This window comes from Anabrus simplex, chromosome 13 (genome assembly GCF_040414725.1).
Source record: "Anabrus simplex isolate iqAnaSimp1 chromosome 13, ASM4041472v1, whole genome shotgun sequence".
NCBI lineage: Eukaryota > Metazoa > Arthropoda > Insecta > Orthoptera > Tettigoniidae > Anabrus > Anabrus simplex.
This window is the reverse complement of record NC_090277.1, coordinates 42,015,485-42,033,151: the sequence shown is the minus strand read 5'-3', so window position 1 is coordinate 42,033,151 and position 17,667 is coordinate 42,015,485.

The following is a 17,667-nucleotide window of genomic DNA, read 5'->3' as shown; positions in this document are numbered from 1 at the left end:
ACGAAAACGAAAAATAATTCATGCAGTAAAGGGTTAATGTTTACTTTAAGGATTTTTGTACTTATTTTAACATGTCGAATTATATTTTACGAAATATTATGTAAATTTAGAGTTATTGTTTAATGATAAGTTTTAGTTTGAGACTGTTTAGCTTCGCTTAAAATTTTGCCCTTGTGACAGTCCGGATAGTCTGGGAAGAAGATGATCCTTCCAAAAAAAGTAAGTTAGAAAATAATGTATTTACCACATGACGTACACGATTCCAACTGTCACTGGTACAGTCATAAATCAGCCCATGCCCACGGAGGCTGAATTTGGACTTAAACGGCATCCAGAATGTCACAATTTATCTCATCGACCCCGAAAGCATGGATCTGACATTAATACTGATAGTTTTGGATACTTTTTTACATGTCACCCAATTCCTTAGGGGTGGTAGGGGTATCTTACCCCCACATAGTTACTCAGTTTGGATGGGAGCTCTGCTGGAACATACCCACACACAGACATCCATAACCTCGGTCATTATGGGCATTTTCTTTTTCACCCCTCCTCACCCCCTCCTCTCCCCATGCTGACCGGCTCTTTGTCTGAATGGTAAGCTTAGAGGGCTCCGGGTTCGATTCTCGACCGGGTTGGTGATTTTAACTGTACGTGGTTTATTCCATTGGCTCGAGAACTGGATATCTGTACTGTCCCTGCAACTCGCATACCACATACAATAACACGCAATTTCCTATTCACAGAAGATTCCACCCACCCTCAGCGGAGGGTCTGCGTTACAACGCCTTACCAGGCTAGCAATAGTCAGACAAAATTATTATTATTATTATTATTATTATTATTATTATTATTATTATTATTATTATTATTATTATCCATTCATTCATATCATTTTTGCCCTGATGGCCAGTGTTTGAACTAGAATATCTCATGATGACACAATTTTCACTTCCTTCTCTTCTTCCTTTTCGCTTCCCAAAATCTCTTCTTCGTTTGGCTGTGCTCCTGTTTCCTTTGTTCTATCCACAATGCTCCTGTCTTCTTCTTGTCATTTACTATAAATTTTGTATTCCTAATTTTGTTTCTGAATTATTTTCTGTCTCCAATCATTTGCTGTTGATCTCCACTTCCCTTAAGTCTTCCTCTATTTCATGATACCAATCTTTTTTTTTTTTTTTTTTTTTGCCTTAACTGCTTACTACATCAAAGATGTTCTTTGTAAGTCTGTTGTTTTCCATTATATGTATTTGCCCATAGAAAGTTAGTCTGCGTTCCCTCATCGTGTCTGTGAGTCTGTCAGTGTGCTGGTACAGCTCTTCGGTAGGTCGTTTCATCCATATTCCATCTCCGTGTATTGGTCCAAATATTTTTCTCACAATTTTACGTTCTATTTTTTCTGTCTCTATGATGCCTGATGCTCCAATTATTATTATTATTATTATTATTATTATTATTATTATTATTATTATTATTATTATTATCTCAAGCCTCTATGGCTCAGGCGGCAGCACGCCGGTCTCTCACCACTGGATTCCGCGGTTCAAATCCCAGTCACTCTATATGAGATTTGTGCTGGACAAAGCGGAGGCGGGACAGGATTTTCTCCGGGTACCCCGGCTTTCCTTGTCATCTTTCATTCCAGCAATACTCCCCAGTATCATTTCATCTATCAGTCATTAATCATTGCCCCAGAGAAGTGCGACAGACTTCGGCAGCCGGCACAATTCCTATCCTCGGCGCTAGTTGGGGGTTTCATTGATCCCATTCCTGACCCAGTCAAATTATTGGAAAAAGGCTTTGAGTTTTCATTATTATTATTATTATTATTATTCCCTCCCCTACTCTCCCCGCTCCCTCTCCATCGTCCCTGGCCGTAATGTCGAAGGGGGTGAACTTGGATTTAAACAGCATCAGGAGCTTCACTATTCGTCTCTGTGATCTCGAAAACTATGGATTGGACGATATTTTCGATTATTATCAATGTAGGTGTCGGGAAAAGGAACTGGAGGTTCACGAAGAGCGTGAAAATCAAAGGCTCCATAGGCCTCGATAATCTAATACTATCGAGGTCAGAAAAGAACAAGAGTTGATCTGGAACCTGAAATTAAATTTAATAATTTAACATCGCCAAGCGGGACTTCCTTTGAATTAGATTTAAATTATCATTAAAAGAGAATCAAATTCCTGTCAGCGTCAATAAACTTTACAAAATAAAAGAGATACAGTCGAACCTCGATATCTCGAACATCGATATTTCGAACCTCGATATCTCGAACCTCGGTATCTCGAATTTTCAGTATCTCGAAGTACCTTAAATTTCGCGGCCGTTTGTCCTATTTTTCACGTGTGTTTATTTCTCTGTTACTCGAAATTCAGTTACACAAATTTCTCGATTTCTCGAAGCAAACATTTCCTCCCTTGAAGCAAAAAATACTCTGTAACTCGAATTTTGTGTAACATCAACTGTGCAATACGGCATTTGTGGTTTGTGAAGAACAGTTAACAAGTAAAGAAAGGACTGCAGTGATGCTGGAGCTGATATGACGGGAACCGAAAAACTGAAACTTCTAGTGATCGGAAAATCGGCGAAGCCTCGCTTTTCCTCGGGTGTGAATTAATTACCAGTCACTACGAAAGCAACCCCCGAAGTCGCGCATGACGAGCTCCATTTACGAATCTCGCCTGCGTGGTACTGACGACAAGTTTCAGAGTGAAGGGAAGAGACTAACGGATTTTTTTCCAAAGGTGTTAACGGGGTTATGTTTCTCGTTTCACTACATTGTGTACTATATTCTGTCTTCTAAAAATTCACTACAAGGAGGGTTATAATTAAAGTGATGCCGTAAAATACAGTTTGTTTGTATATTCTTAAGTACTGTTAAAAATAATGTATTCAATATAAGCCCGTAGATACATATGATTCAATTATGTGCTATACATCTTCAAAAACGATATTCTCTATACTCCGTATGGCTCTACTTCTAAATTGACGTTTTAGCAGATTTTGGCTCTGTCTGGTGGTTATGCGCTGAAGCATAGACATCCAACCAATCCCAAGCTGCCATTCATATCGCTTTATATCGGCAGAGCACAATCTGGAAACCTAGTAGCCAACTCTAATATTTACATTCGCCACGTGGTTAACCTACAGTACCGGTCAAATGTTTAGAACCACATAAAGAAATCACGAAATGACATCTAGAACCTAAAATTGTGCCACTAGACCTCTGTAATTTTCTTTCTGAGCTCTCACATCTAATAGGATATATGTCGCCTGATTTCATTGAGTTAGTCCAAATACTGTAGAAGTTATGAATTTTTAACTCTTGGAAAGTCACACCAAAAAATCAAAACTTTTGGTAATATAATGTACTGAATACTCTAATTGGTTGCAAGTATCACCAACAAGATTTTTCTGTAGACTTAGGAATAGGTGGAGGCCGTTTTAGTATAAATATAAAAATTCCGAAAATATGTGGCATCGGCATTTTTGCGTGTTTTATTTTTTTTAACCAGGGCCAAAATTGTTGATTTTTCTTTGCCTTTTTCATGTATGGCCCAAGGTCTCAGTGTGAGCTATCGGCGTCAAACTTATCTGCCCTGATAGTTTCATTTGTACTCTGTGGATGGCATCCAAGAATACGTTTCTGATGCCGATAGTTCATACTGAGACCTATGAAAAGAACAAGGAAAAATTGACTATTTTAGCACTGGTTTGAAAAAAAAATAAAGACACAAAAATGGGTGCCGCATTTTTTCAGAATTTTCATATTTATACTAAAATGACCCCTAACTATTGCTAAGTCTCTACAAGAATCTTGGCGGTGATACTTGAAACCAATTAGAGGATACAGTACATAATATTTCCCAAAATGGTGCCTTTCTGATGTGACCTTATAACATTTAAAATTGTATAACTTATACAATACTTGGCGTAAATCACTGCAATCAGGCGATATATATCATATTAGATGCAAGAGCTCAGGAAACAAAATACAGAGGTCTAGTAGCAAAATTGTAGGTTCTAGATGGAACTTCACGATTTTTTAATGTGGTCCTAAACGTTTGACCGGTACTGTATCTCGCTCAGCGTGTATGGTATTCGGTACGGTTCGCCATCTTTTGCATTTTCCTTCAATATTTAGTGTGTTTTTAATATTGTTGGAGGGTTCCAGTGACTCTGAGATCAGTAGTGTGTTCCCTTTGTAGGCCATAACCTCCTTTCTGTGCTAGCCATTAGCCGTTAATGATGTGTTGTTATTTCCTCATTCTCTTTTATTGTTAATAATATATTCTCTTTTAGTGCCAGATATTGTTAGAAAGTGTAGTTCTTATGAATTTGTTTTTAATCCATATTCATTCGTTTTTCTGAGTACGGTATTACAATTTAAAAGGGCTGTTTAGCGCGGTCATATTGCATCAGCTGTTCTCGCAGGCGTAGCGCGCTGGCAACAGAGGGAAGGCGATGCTCATTTGTTTTGCGAAACTTCAATTTAGAAGTAAGGCCGTGCGGAGTATATATGCCGAAATTTCGATAACTCTAAATAAAATTTAGCTCCCAAGGTATTCAGTGTTTAATAATGTTGGGGGAAAAAAAAGAAGAGCACGTACTCTTGAACCAGCCAGCTTTAGTCATGGAAGGTTGACAGCCCTGGTACGTTGAGGAGTTCCCCAACCGGCTGGCTTGGATGTCTACTTTAGTGGTGGTAATGGCGAGTTATTGCGGCTGCTCCGAGAATTATGGCGGCCATTACAAGAATTTGTTAGCTGGTGATGTGCCATAGCTTAATTCGTACATTAGTACTCATAAAACTTGCCAGCTTTGATTTCTCCTACCATCCGTTAAGTAAAGCTCACATGTGTGTATGTCGCTTGCAGTTTCTTCTATAACACAGAACTCCATGCCGTGAAGAGAATATCGGGTTTCTAAAGCCATAAAATACTTACCATTTAACGAATATAATATACATGAATAGGGAACTAATAATAGTAATGATCATTAAACTATCCCCGACAGTTGCATGCAGAATATTATGGCAAAATAATACATTGTAAAAGTAACAGTATATTTAAAACTGTTTTATTCACACGATTCTACCAGAAACCTCACAATTAGAGGGAGGGTTCATATGCATTAAAAACGGCAAAATATAAACTCGTGTAATTATGAAGCCATTAGTATCAAAACGAACAAAAACCAAACCCCATGACACTACAACCCTTGAAGGGCCTTGGCCTGCCAAGCGACCGCTGCTCAGCCCGAAGGCCTGCAGATTACGAGGTGTCGTGTGGTCAGCACGACGAATCCTCACGGCCATTATTCTTGGCTTTCTAGACCGGGGCCGCTACCTCACCGTCAGTTAGCTCCTCAATTCTAATCACGTAGGCTGAGTGGACCTCGAACCAGCCCTCAGGTCTAGGTAAAAATCCCTGACCTGGCCGGGAATCGAACCCGGGGCCTCCGGGTAAGAAGAAGTCACGCTACCCCTACACCACGGGGCCGGCTTAGTATCAAAACGAGCAACCTCAAATTTTCAATGTAAAGGCCTACAATATCGAAAGCTCATAAAACTGGTCAACATTGGCCAGTGTTGTGATGTGTCTCTTCTGCTACCACTCATCTCCGCTAAAATACAAAACAACAAACAACATGCCTGGATATTGGCGGAAAGTCAAAATTGAGTTACTAACATCATTTTTTGTACTACCAGCCCTCTACTATCAATCAATCAATCAATTAATCATTACCGATCTGCATTTAGGGCAGTCAACCAGGTGGCAGATTCCATATCTGTCGTTTTCCCAGCCTTTTCTTAAATGATTGCAAAGAAATCAGAAATTTATTGAACATCTCCTTTGGTAAGTTATTCCAGTCCCTGACTCCCCTTCCTATAAACGAACATTTGCCCCAATTTTTCCTTGTGAATTCCAAGTTTATCTTTATATTGTGATATTTCTTACTTTTAAAGACACCACTCAAACTTATTCGTCTACTAATGTCATTACACGCTATCTCACCACTGACAGCTCGGAACATACCACTTAGTCGAGCAGCTCGTCTTCTTTCTCTCCCAATTCTTCCCAGCCCAAACTTTGCAACATTTTTGCAATGCTACTCTTTTGTCGGAAATCACCCAGAACAAATCGAGCTGCTATTCTTTTGTTTTTTTGGTTTTTTTTTTCAGTTCTTGAATCCAGTAATCCTGGTGAGAGTCCTACACACTGGAGCCATACTCTAGTTGGGGTCTTACCAGAGACTTATATGCCATCTCCTTTACATCCTTACAAAAACCCTTAAATACCCTCATAACCATGATCTTTACCCTTTATTTGCAATCCCATTTATGTAATATTGTTGTGTTTTTCTTCCTTGCAAGAAAAAAGAGAACAAAATCCAATCGTTTCAGGGTATGAAGATGAAAGTACAACAGAACAGAACAATCTCCGCCACCTGTTGGAATCAAGTGGGACAATCTCCATAAGTACCAATCAGCTCTTTCCCTTCCGGTCATGAGAATGCTGCCATATTGTTTCAGTGGAGTTATAAAGTGAGATTGCCCTAGTAATTTGTCGGATTTTTAGTTATATTGGAGGTATATTCGGTGTTTTGAAACTATATGAAGGTTCACGAACCTTGGTATCTCGAATCACTCGGGAACTAAATTTTATTTGGAGTTATCGAAATTTCTAGATATCGAGAATATCGATTTAATTGAATCATATGTATAGTATCTACGGGCTGTCCGACTCGTTGGCTGAACGGTCAGCATACTAGCCTTCGGTTCAGAGGGTCCCGGGTTCGATTCCCGGCCGGGTCGGGGATTTTAACCTTAATTGGTTAATTCCAATGGCCCGGGGGCTGGGTGTTTGTGGTGTCCCCAACATCCCTGCAATTCACACACCACACATAACACTATCCTCCACCACAATAACACGCAGTTACCTACACATGGCAGATGCCACCCACCCTTATCGGAGGGTCTGCCTTACAAGGGTTGCACTCGGCTAGAAATAGCCACACAAATAAAACAAATCTACGGGCTTATAATAATATATTAATAGCGCACAAATGTGCATAAAATATACATTAATCTTTCGCATCCACGAACCTACTACGCTCGCGTAGCAGGGGGAGAGGTTATACTCCCACGTGGCGCGTCCCAGGTGGCGGATAGGGGGGTCCTAACCGGCTTGCCGGCGGACTTAAGGGAAATAAAATACCTCTCGCGGACCAAACATACTACCCGTTGAGGGTGGGGGACGCACATGTAGAATACACCCGCGGTATCCCCTGCCTGTCGTAAGAGGCGACTAAAAGGGGCGACCAAGGGATGCTGGTATTAGAACCATGAAACTACTATTGATTAGTACCATCACGCGGGGAACACCATGGGTCGCCTTTACTTACGAGTAGTACCACTATATTTGGTACACAATAGGTTTGTGATTAGTAGCAGCAGAGAGTGGTTCCCCTGTGGGTTTCCAGTACCCGTGCGTCGTACCCATGTGAGCAACACCGCGGGTCTGGGCGTAGCCTGTGAGTTGTACCACTATATGAGCGACACCGTGGGTCTGCGTTGCCTGTGATTACTACCCACTATGTGAGGAACACCACGGGGCCCCGTGCCTAGTACACCTAGGTGAGGAAACTCATCGGTTTGCGTTGGCTATGAGTGGCGCCATTGTGTGCGAAACACCATAGGTCTGCGTTACCTGTACGAAGTACAATACTTGTGATTAGTAACATGTTGTGTGGAACACCGTGAGTCTTCGCTACTTTTGATTAGTACCCCAACATGACAAATAGCATGGTTCTGCTTTACTCGCGACATGTACCATTCTGTGGGGCCTTAGACATGGATTTTGCACCCCTTTAGACATCAAGCATCCTCGACTCAGGATTCTGCTTTATGAGTGGTCCCTTGGTCAGTAATAAATTATATATGATCCTTTTTATTAGTTGAATCCACTAATTTTTTTGTTTGCTCGTTTTTTGCTTCATGTCCACCCATTCCTTCTTCATGACGATTTTTTTTCTTTTGGTCAGTGGATGATTTTGAATTTTTTGTTGTCATTTAATTTCGTGCCATTAGGGGCCGATGACCTCGATGTTAGGCCCCTTTAAACAACAAGCATCATCATCATCAATCTTTCGCATATTCTAGTAAAGATTTTGTTCTCTTGTTGGACTTGCTGAAATGATAGCGATCGCAATGTTTGTCACACAACATACACACACAATGTAGAGACGGTTCATGAAGGCCTGATCGCCGGCAAAGACGATGGTGAAACCCATGTACCGCCAGCTTATTCAAAGCACTTCCCATATCATTATTTGGACCGGTCCAGTTGCGGTCAATCATAGCATCAGTTGAGTAAAAGTCCAGGCTGATAAGCTTGCTTTTTCTTTCTCTCTTGGAGAACTTCTTCTTGCTGCGTATGTGGAAGCTGCATTCTCACTTTCAAATCTTCCAGTAAAAAAGTTTCTTTGGATAATTCATACGCAAGTCGTGATGGTGCCATTTTGGAGATGACCAGTGTTCGTTTCAGAATTCTGGCCTTTACATTTTCAATAGTCCGAAGGTCGGACACCGATAGTGACTACATTATTTTAACAGTATTTAAAAATATAACAACAAACTCTATTTTACGGCATCACATTAATTAAAACCGTTATTATAGTAACTGTACGCCTCTGTGGTGTAGTGGTTAGCATGATTAGCTGCCACCCCCGGAGGCCCGGGTTCGATTCCCGGCTCTGCCATCCTGGAAGTGGTTTTCCGTGGTTTCCCACTTCTCCTCCAGGCAAATGCCGGGATGGTACCTAACTTAAGGCCACGGCCGCTTCCTTCCCTCTTCCTTGTCTATCCCTTCCAATCTTCCCATCCCCCATCAAGGCCCCTGTTCAGTATAGCAGGTGAGGCCGCCTGGGCGAGGTACTGATCACTCTCCCCAGTTGTATCCCCCGATCCGATGTCTGAAGCTCCAGGACTCTGCCCTTAGAGACGGTAGAGGTGGGATTCCTCGCTATGTCCGAGGGAAAAGCCAACCCTGGACAAGAAACACATTAAGAAAGAAAGAAAGATTATACTAACTGTTTAGAAGACAGGGTACAATACATACAGCAGTGAAACAAGAAACCTGCCTCGGTTAACATCTTTGGAAAAAATCCGTTAGTCTCTTCTGTTTGTTACTGTTAAACTTTCCTCCCTTCTCGCCGAAATTTCTCGTCAATACTACGCACCCGAGATTCGTAAATGGAGCTTGTCACCCGCGACTCCGGAGGTTGCTTTCTTACGCGACCGGTAATTAATTCACACCCGAGAAACAGAGAGGCTTCGTCGATTTTCCGATCACTAGAAGTATTAGTTTTTCGCTTCCCGTCATATTAGCTTCCAGCATCACTGTAAGCCTTTCTTTACTTGTTAACTGTCCGTCACAAACCACAAATGCCGTATTTCACAGTTAATGTTGCATAGAATTCGAGTTATAGAATATGTTTTGCTGCAAGGGAGGAAATATTGGTTTCAAGAAATTCGTGTAACCGAATTTCGATTAATAGAGAAATAAATGCAAATAATAGGACAAACGGCCGGGAAATTTAAGTTACATCGAGATACTGAAAATTCGAGTAATGGACGCTCGACATATCGAGGTTCTACTGTATTATCAAACAAGTTGTAGCTTTCTTCGTAGTGTTCTGTGATGGATACGATCCCACATGTGTCAACCACAAAAGCGAGCAAATGGACCTGGTATCAAAGGAAATGGAGGAGGCCGAAAGATGATAAACATATTGGAAAGCGGTTTGAAACCTTCTTTTTGTTGCTATTTTGCTTAACGTCGCACCGACACAGACACGTCTTATGGCGACGACGGGATAGGAAAGGTCTAGGAAGTGAAAAAAAAGTGGCCATGGCCTTAATTAAGGTACAGCCCCGGCATTTGCCTGGTGTGAAAATGGGAAACCACGGGAAAACCATCTTCAGGGCTGCCAACAGTGGGGCTCGAACCCACTATCTCCCGATTACTGGATACCGGCCGCACTTGCGCGATTGCAGCTATCGAGCTCGGTAAATTTTATTTTAGAAGCAGTACAAGTACAAAGGTTCCTGTATGTCGGCAAGGTTTTAACATCCTTCATGTCTTCAGAAATCGTGTTGGTACTGTACCTAAAACATTATGCTCAATCAGGTAAACCCCCCGCCCGCTGAAAATCGCAGGGGTGATAAGAAGACAGAAATATTCTGACCAAGAAAGAAAGTCTTGTGAAATTTATCTTCCTCAGTGTGTGTTGAATCGCACTATTGCTGTAATAAGTCAAAGCTGAGAATGTACTGGGCTTATGAATTAAGTGTGTTTTTCCGTGTAGATAATACCGTATTTACGCTAATAATCACCGCCACCGAATAATCTCCGCACCCTAACTTTAGGTAGGCTTATTTTGAAAAAAAGAAATGCCAACTTTGACGCAAAAAAACCGCATCCCAATTTCGTGCCTCATTTCTTTTAATGTGCGGTTATTATTCGCGTAAATACGGGTATTTACGCCAATAATACCCGCCACCGAATAATCCCGCACCCTCAATTTAGGAAGGCTGATTTTGAAAAAAAAATGCCAACATTGGCGCAAATAAAACCCGTACCCCAATTTCGTGCCTAATTTTTTTTTAAAAATGTGCGGGTATTATTCGCGTAAATACGGTACTATCCATGACATTTTTAAAAATATCGAATAAACGTACCTTATATTACCATTCTTGATATTTCGGTTTAGTGTAAAGAATATAAATAATATGTTAATGGCATTTAAATAAATAAAGAGTGCAGGTATCACAATTCTGTATGTTATTAACAGAAAGATCAATCTCCATGCAAGTTGATATCAAAAAGGGCAATATTCACGAAAATAGTTCAGTTTGTATCATTAGGGCCATCTCATCATCATCATCATCATCATCATCATCATCTGTTTACCCTCCAGGGTCGGCTTTTCCCTCGGACACAGCGAGGGATCCAACCTCTACCGCCTCAAGGGCAGTGTCCTGGAGCTTCAGACTCTTGGTCGGGGATACAACTGGGGAGAATGACCAGTACCTCTCCCAGGCGGCCTCACCTGCTATGCTGAACAGGGGCCTTGTGGAGGGATGGGTAGATTGGAAGGGATAGGCAAGAAAGAGGGAAGGAAACGGCCGTGCCCTTATGTTAGGTACCATCCCGGCATTCGCCTGGAGGAGAAGTGGGAAACCACGGAAAACCACTTCCAGGATGGCTGAGGTGGGAATCGAACCCACCTCTACTCAGTTGAGCTCCCGAGGCTGAGTGGACCCCATTCCAGCCCTCATACCACTTTTCAAATTTCGTGGCAGAGCCGGGAATCGAACCCGGGCCTCCGGGGGTGGCAGCTAATCACGCTAACCACTACACCACAGAGGCGGACTAGGGCCATCTCCAAAATAAAATTTTACAAAATCATATGCTTGGTGTCCTTTGCTTATTCGCATACAAACCGTTTTCCTGTTTATGTAAGGCAAAAGCTATTCAGGTAGAGTGGACAGAAATATATTGGATAAAAAATGAATAGTACCGTAAAATGCTGGAGGGTGGAGATTGCTCCTCTTGATACCAAAAGTTTCATATGCACTAATGCATAATCTGCAAAATACAGCACTTGTGTTTCCTCTATGTATAAGGTTGGTTCTCCCGATATCAACTGCTGAAACAAAACACTTTTAGCTGATTTCTAGTGGTTAATGGTCTTCATACAACGAAGAAATGAATGTGTAGGTTATAGATCCAACATAACGGCTGCGGCGAACTCGCGATTCACTAAACAGGCTTGCCAACGACGGCGCATTATTCACAGATACTTTTTTTTTTACAATTGGCTTTACGTCGCACCGACACAGATAGGTCTTATGGCTACGATGGAATAAGAAAGGGCTAGGAGTGGGAAGGAAGCGACCGTGGCCTTCATTACGGAGTGAAAACGCGAAACCACGGAAAACCATCTTCACACACTGCCGACAGTGGGCTTCGAACCACAGATACTGAATAACACGAAATATGAACGGTTAGAGCAAGTATTGCTCTGGAATGGTTAGGTCCTGATACAGACAAGGAAAATGGTGGCATTATTTAGTTTCAGGCTGTTACTGTTTTAATTCTATTAATAAGAATACTTCGTAGGTTGGTCCCTGCCAAATATCGAGGAAGGATCTATCCTCTCTGCTACTTCAGGTCTCGTCAAACATTATGTTTCTATCATTCCAACATCCGAACCGAATACCAAAACACATGGAACAGGTACAAAAAGAAAATCAATATCTCGGAATGGTGAATTTAAACACTATAACACGGTCATTAAGCCTGAAGCATTACACGCATCAGAAAGGTTGATCATTTGTGGCAAATCACTAAAACTTTAGAAAAATCGCCAGGAAAATCTTTGACCCAATATGCATAGAAGGAGTGTGGATGAAAACGAAGTCCCCTGAATTATATCAGCACTCTAAAATATCAGACACTGTTAGAAAAAAGACGACTGAAATTCTATGGCCACATTCAAAGAATGGACAATGAAAGACTTACTAAAAAGATATTTAATTGCGCCTCTTCACTAAAAATCAAGAATAATTGAATAATGGAAGTTGAAAAAGACCTTCAAGAAATCAGCATAACCGGTGAAGTGAAATTATATGGGACAGGCCTAGCTTTAGAACGTTGGTGAACAAACATTATTCTGCTGAAAACCCCCAAGACAAAGCACGTTCTTCTTCTTCTTCTTCTTCTTCTGTTTACCGACCCAGAGTTGGTTTTTCCCTCGAAATCAGCGAGGGATCACACCTCTACCGCCTCAAGGGCAGTGTCCTGGAGGGTGAGACATTGGGTCGGGGATACAAGTGGGGAGGATGACCAGTACCGCGCCCAGGCGGCCTCACCTGCTATGCTGAACAGAGGCCTTGCGGGGGATGGGAATATTGGAAGGGTTAGACAAGGAAGAGGCCGTGGCCTTAAGTTAGGTACCATCCGGGCATTTGCCTGGAGGGGACGTGAGAAACAACGGAAAACCACTTCCAGGATGGCTGAGGTCGGAATCGAACCCACCTCTACTCAGTTGACCTCCCGAGGCTGAGTGGACCCCGTTCCAGCCCTCGTACCACTTTTCAAATTTCGTGGCAGAGCCAAGAATCGAACCTGGACCTCCGGGGAGTGGCAGCTAATCGCACTAACCACTACACCACAGAGGCGGGAAAGCAAATTCATCTGCTAAATGAGTTCAATCGCGCCCCTTACCTGGCACAACGTTGTGAATAATAATAATAATAATAATAATAATAATAATAATAATAATAATAATAATAATAATAATAATAATAATAATAATAATGTCCGCTTCTGTGGTGGTTTTTTTTGCTAGGGGCTTTACGTCGCTCCGACACAGATAGGTCTTATGGCGACGATGGGATAGGAAAGGCCTAGGAGTTGGAAGGAAGCGGCTGTGGCCTTAATTAAGGTACAGCCCCAGCATTTGCCTGGTGTGAAAATGAGAAACTACAGAAAACCATTTTCAGGGCTGCCGATAGTGGGATTCGAACCTACTATCTCCCGGATGCAAGCTCACAGCCGCGCTTCTGTGGTGTAGTGGTTAGTGTGATTAGCTGCCACGAAATTTGAAAAGTGATACGAGCGCTGGAACGGGATCCACTTAGCCTCGGGAGGAAAACTGAGTAGCCATCCTCGAAATTGTTTTCCGTGGTTTCCCACCTCCCCTCCAGGCAAATGTTGGGATGGTACCTAACTTAACGCCACGGCCGCTTCCTTCCCTACTCCTTGTCTCTCCCTTGCAATCTTCACATCTCCCCCCAAGGTTCCTGTTCAGCATAGCAGGTGAGGCCACTGACTGGGCCTCCTTCCCAGTTGTATCCTCGACCCAAAACCCATGCTCCAGGAGACTGTCCTTGAGGCGGTAGAGGTGGGATCCCTCGCTGAGTCCGAGGGAAAGAACAACCCTGGAGGGTAAAGAGATTAAGAAAGAAAGAAATAGGCGGAATAAGAAGAAGAAGAAGAAGGTCTAGAATGCCTTTCATGTTCTCACAATTCATGAGCCTTACCATTATTTTGCTGTTACACACATTTTCTTTCGATTTATCTGAACTATTTTTCTCCCCTGCATGTCGTAAGAGGCTACTAAGAGGGGAGCAACCAAAGAATCTGTACTCACTCTCACGTGTTCTAAACCCAGAAGCATTCTATACTTTTCCGTGTAGCGGAGACATTTTGGGGGGGGGGGTACACCTTGGCCTACGGCGGTGAACACAGCTGAATGAGTCTGATAAGGAAGACCCTATCCAGTAGGCTCGGTCGGAGAGGTTTACCTGTAAGAAGTCTAGACCACAAGAGCGCATAAGGTCCGTGTTGACTCGGCAGAGCGTGTCCGCGGTCATTAGCGTTGTTTAACCTGTAATTTTCAGCCTGTGGTTTACCGTATTTCTTGTGGTTTTACATGTCCCACAAGCCGCAGGAGCACCAGATGCAGAGACTCCTTGTTCTAATCTATAAACTCTGAGAACACAATTTTAAGTTGTCTTTTTTAAAGAAATGTAATATTTTTCCTAGAATCCGACATTAGACGTGCTAAGTGGTCACTGACCTCAGGGAGCTGATCTCCTGTCATTTATCACATTCCCTGCGGTAAACAACGACCCTTACTTCTCCTGTACATCCATAACAGACGTAAATAGGTAGATATTAAGTTACCGGAGTAGCTACCCATTCCAGTTTTGCAAGGATTGTCCCTACTTTCCTAGCATTATCCCGTACCTACCTTGATAAGGACACCATGTTGCCTCTACTTTTCTTACAGTCAGTGCCGGATTTGTCCGGCTCCATGGCTAAATGGTTAGCGTGCTAGCTTTTGGTCACAGGGTCCCGGGTTCGATTCCCGGCAGGGTCTGGAATTTTAACCATGACTGGTTAATTTCGCTGGCACGGGGGCTGGGTATATGTGTCGTCTTCATCATCACTGCATCCTCATCATGACGCGCAGATCACCTGCGGCAGTCAAATCAATAGACCTGTATCTGGCGAGCCGAATTTGTCCTCAGACACTCCCGGTACTAAAAGCCATACGCCATTTCCATTTCATTTTAGTGCCAGATTAAACCCCATTTTGGGCCCATGTACACACTCCAAGTACTTAGGTGTTGATATGAGGAATGATCTTCATTGGGGTAATCACATAAATGACCGAGCTCGATAGCTGCAGTCGCTTAATTGCGGCCAGTATCCAGTATTCGGGAGATAGTAGGTTCGAACCCCACTATCGGCAGCCCTGAAAATGGTTTTCCGTGGTTTCCCATTTTCACACCAGGCAAATGCTGGGGCTGTACCTTAATTAAGGCCACGGCCGCTTCCTTCCCACTCCTAACCCTATCCTGTCCCATCGTCGCCATAAGACCTATCTGAGTCGGTGCGACGTAAAGTAACTAGCAAAAAATCACATAAATGAGGTTGTTCAGATAGGTTACAGGTCTGTCTGTCTGTCTGTCTGTCTGTCTGTCTGTCTGTCTGTCTGTCTGCACTGGCATCACGAGAAAATCGCTGAAGAGAATTTAATGAAAATCGGTAATCGGTATGTAAGCTATCTAAGCTATAAATAATTTTATTCACGCTGAGTGAAATGGTAGTTTGGGGGAAAGCCTAAAATGTTATTCATGATGATGATGATGATGATAATGATGATGATGATGATGATGATTGTTGTTGTTTAAAGGAGCCTAACATCTAAGGTACCGGGCGAGTTGGCCGTGCGCGTAGAGGCGCGCGGCTGTGAGCTTGCATCCGGGAGATAGTAGGTTCGAATCCCACTATCGGCAGCCCTGAAAATGGTTTTCCGTGGTTTCCCATTTTCACACCAGGCAAATGCTGGGGCTGTACCTTAATTAAGGCCACGGCCACTTCCTTCCAACTCCTAGGCCTTTCCTATCCCATCGTTGCCATAAGACCTATCTGTGTCGGTGCGACGTAAAGCCCCTAGCAAAAAAAAAACATCTAAGGTCATCGGCCCCGAAATGTAATTCTCAAATATCGATGTTATTAGTGGCCCTATCGGTAAATAATGCTTTAATGGCAAGATCTAAAGTTTACAGTGCACTATATCTTCTGGTATAGGCTAGAGCAATTTTGTTAGCCTACTTTCATTGATCTGTCTCAGTCTTATCCTTGGCTTTGACAATATGAAAGTAACTGAGGTATGAGCGATGCTAACAATGTCACTCCTTATGCAGCCAGTTCCTACTGTGAATGATGTGAAAATGTTGCTCACAGGGTCGGTTGGTGCATGCATTTCAGTGGGCTTCGCAGACTGATATGTAATAGCAACTTCTGGCTCGGTGAGGAAAGAAACGGGAAACTACCTCGCTGATTATTTCCCTAGTACGCCTCTTCAGCGATGCTTAACACATCTAAGACAGCTGATGGCGGAGCTGTTGAGGATCCAACCAGCGTTAGGGCTGAAGTCTGAACATACATACATCGATAAATACTACATAACTAGTTATATATAATTAAATTTCTGATCATTTATGCCTTACACATTTTTACTGTACCGGCTATTACAACTGATACATTCATACTTTTCGATTTTTGTTGCTAAGTCCATATCAACGCCGAACCGCCAAAAAATGGGTGAACATAATTTAATAAAAATCGGTATTTTAAGTCAGGAAATAAGGCCCTACAATCTAGGATATAAATCATGTTATGCACGCTGCATGAAATGGTAGTTTAGGGAAGGGGCCTAAATCTATGACATTGGTCCTATCGAAAAGTACTACATAAGAAAAGTTATACAGAATGCAATTTCCGATCATTATGCCTCAATACAGTTTTACCGTACCGACTATGTTAACACAAGTCATGAATTTAGACATTTGTTGCTCAGTCCGTATCACTGTTAACATGGAAGTACTGTTCAATAGTGTTAACTGGCGATGGTGTAAAACTACGTGGTCATCGGTCCATATCGACAAGAAAAATTGTGAAGACGATTATAAACATCGTAAATGAATGATCCCTTCAAGATAACGATCACTTGAAGACAAGAAAGAGGGAGGAACTCTCTTTAATATCACTAAATGTGAAGGCCTACAATACTGAAAGCAAAGTTGATCAACAATAACATTACATTGAACATTGTTTGTTGTGATGTGCTTTGATTCTTCTGCTGCAATTCATCTCAGATAGATGGGAATACTGTTGCATCCCGTGTAAAACAACCTTCCTGAATATTGGTGGGAAGTACCTGAAGAGTTAGATAACTTTCTTTTTTCAGCATGCCATTCCCCGGGTTCATAAATTTTCTAAGAGCTTTTTGCATGTAACAGCCTGGGTCATTGTGGTATTGCAGCTATTCGATCCCTACTCTGAGGCACTGATTGGAATGAGCATAACGTATCCACAAAGGCGCACACGAGATGCTGTCAGTTGGTACAATACTTTTATTTACATACATTCACAAATTAATACACGCATAACCTTAATCACCGTATCACAAAACAAAAACACTTCACTTGTAGGATATCAACAAAGCCGCCATCTTTAAACAGTCGACAACTGACACCCAATACCACAGAGGTTACACTCTGAAACACAGTTGAAAAC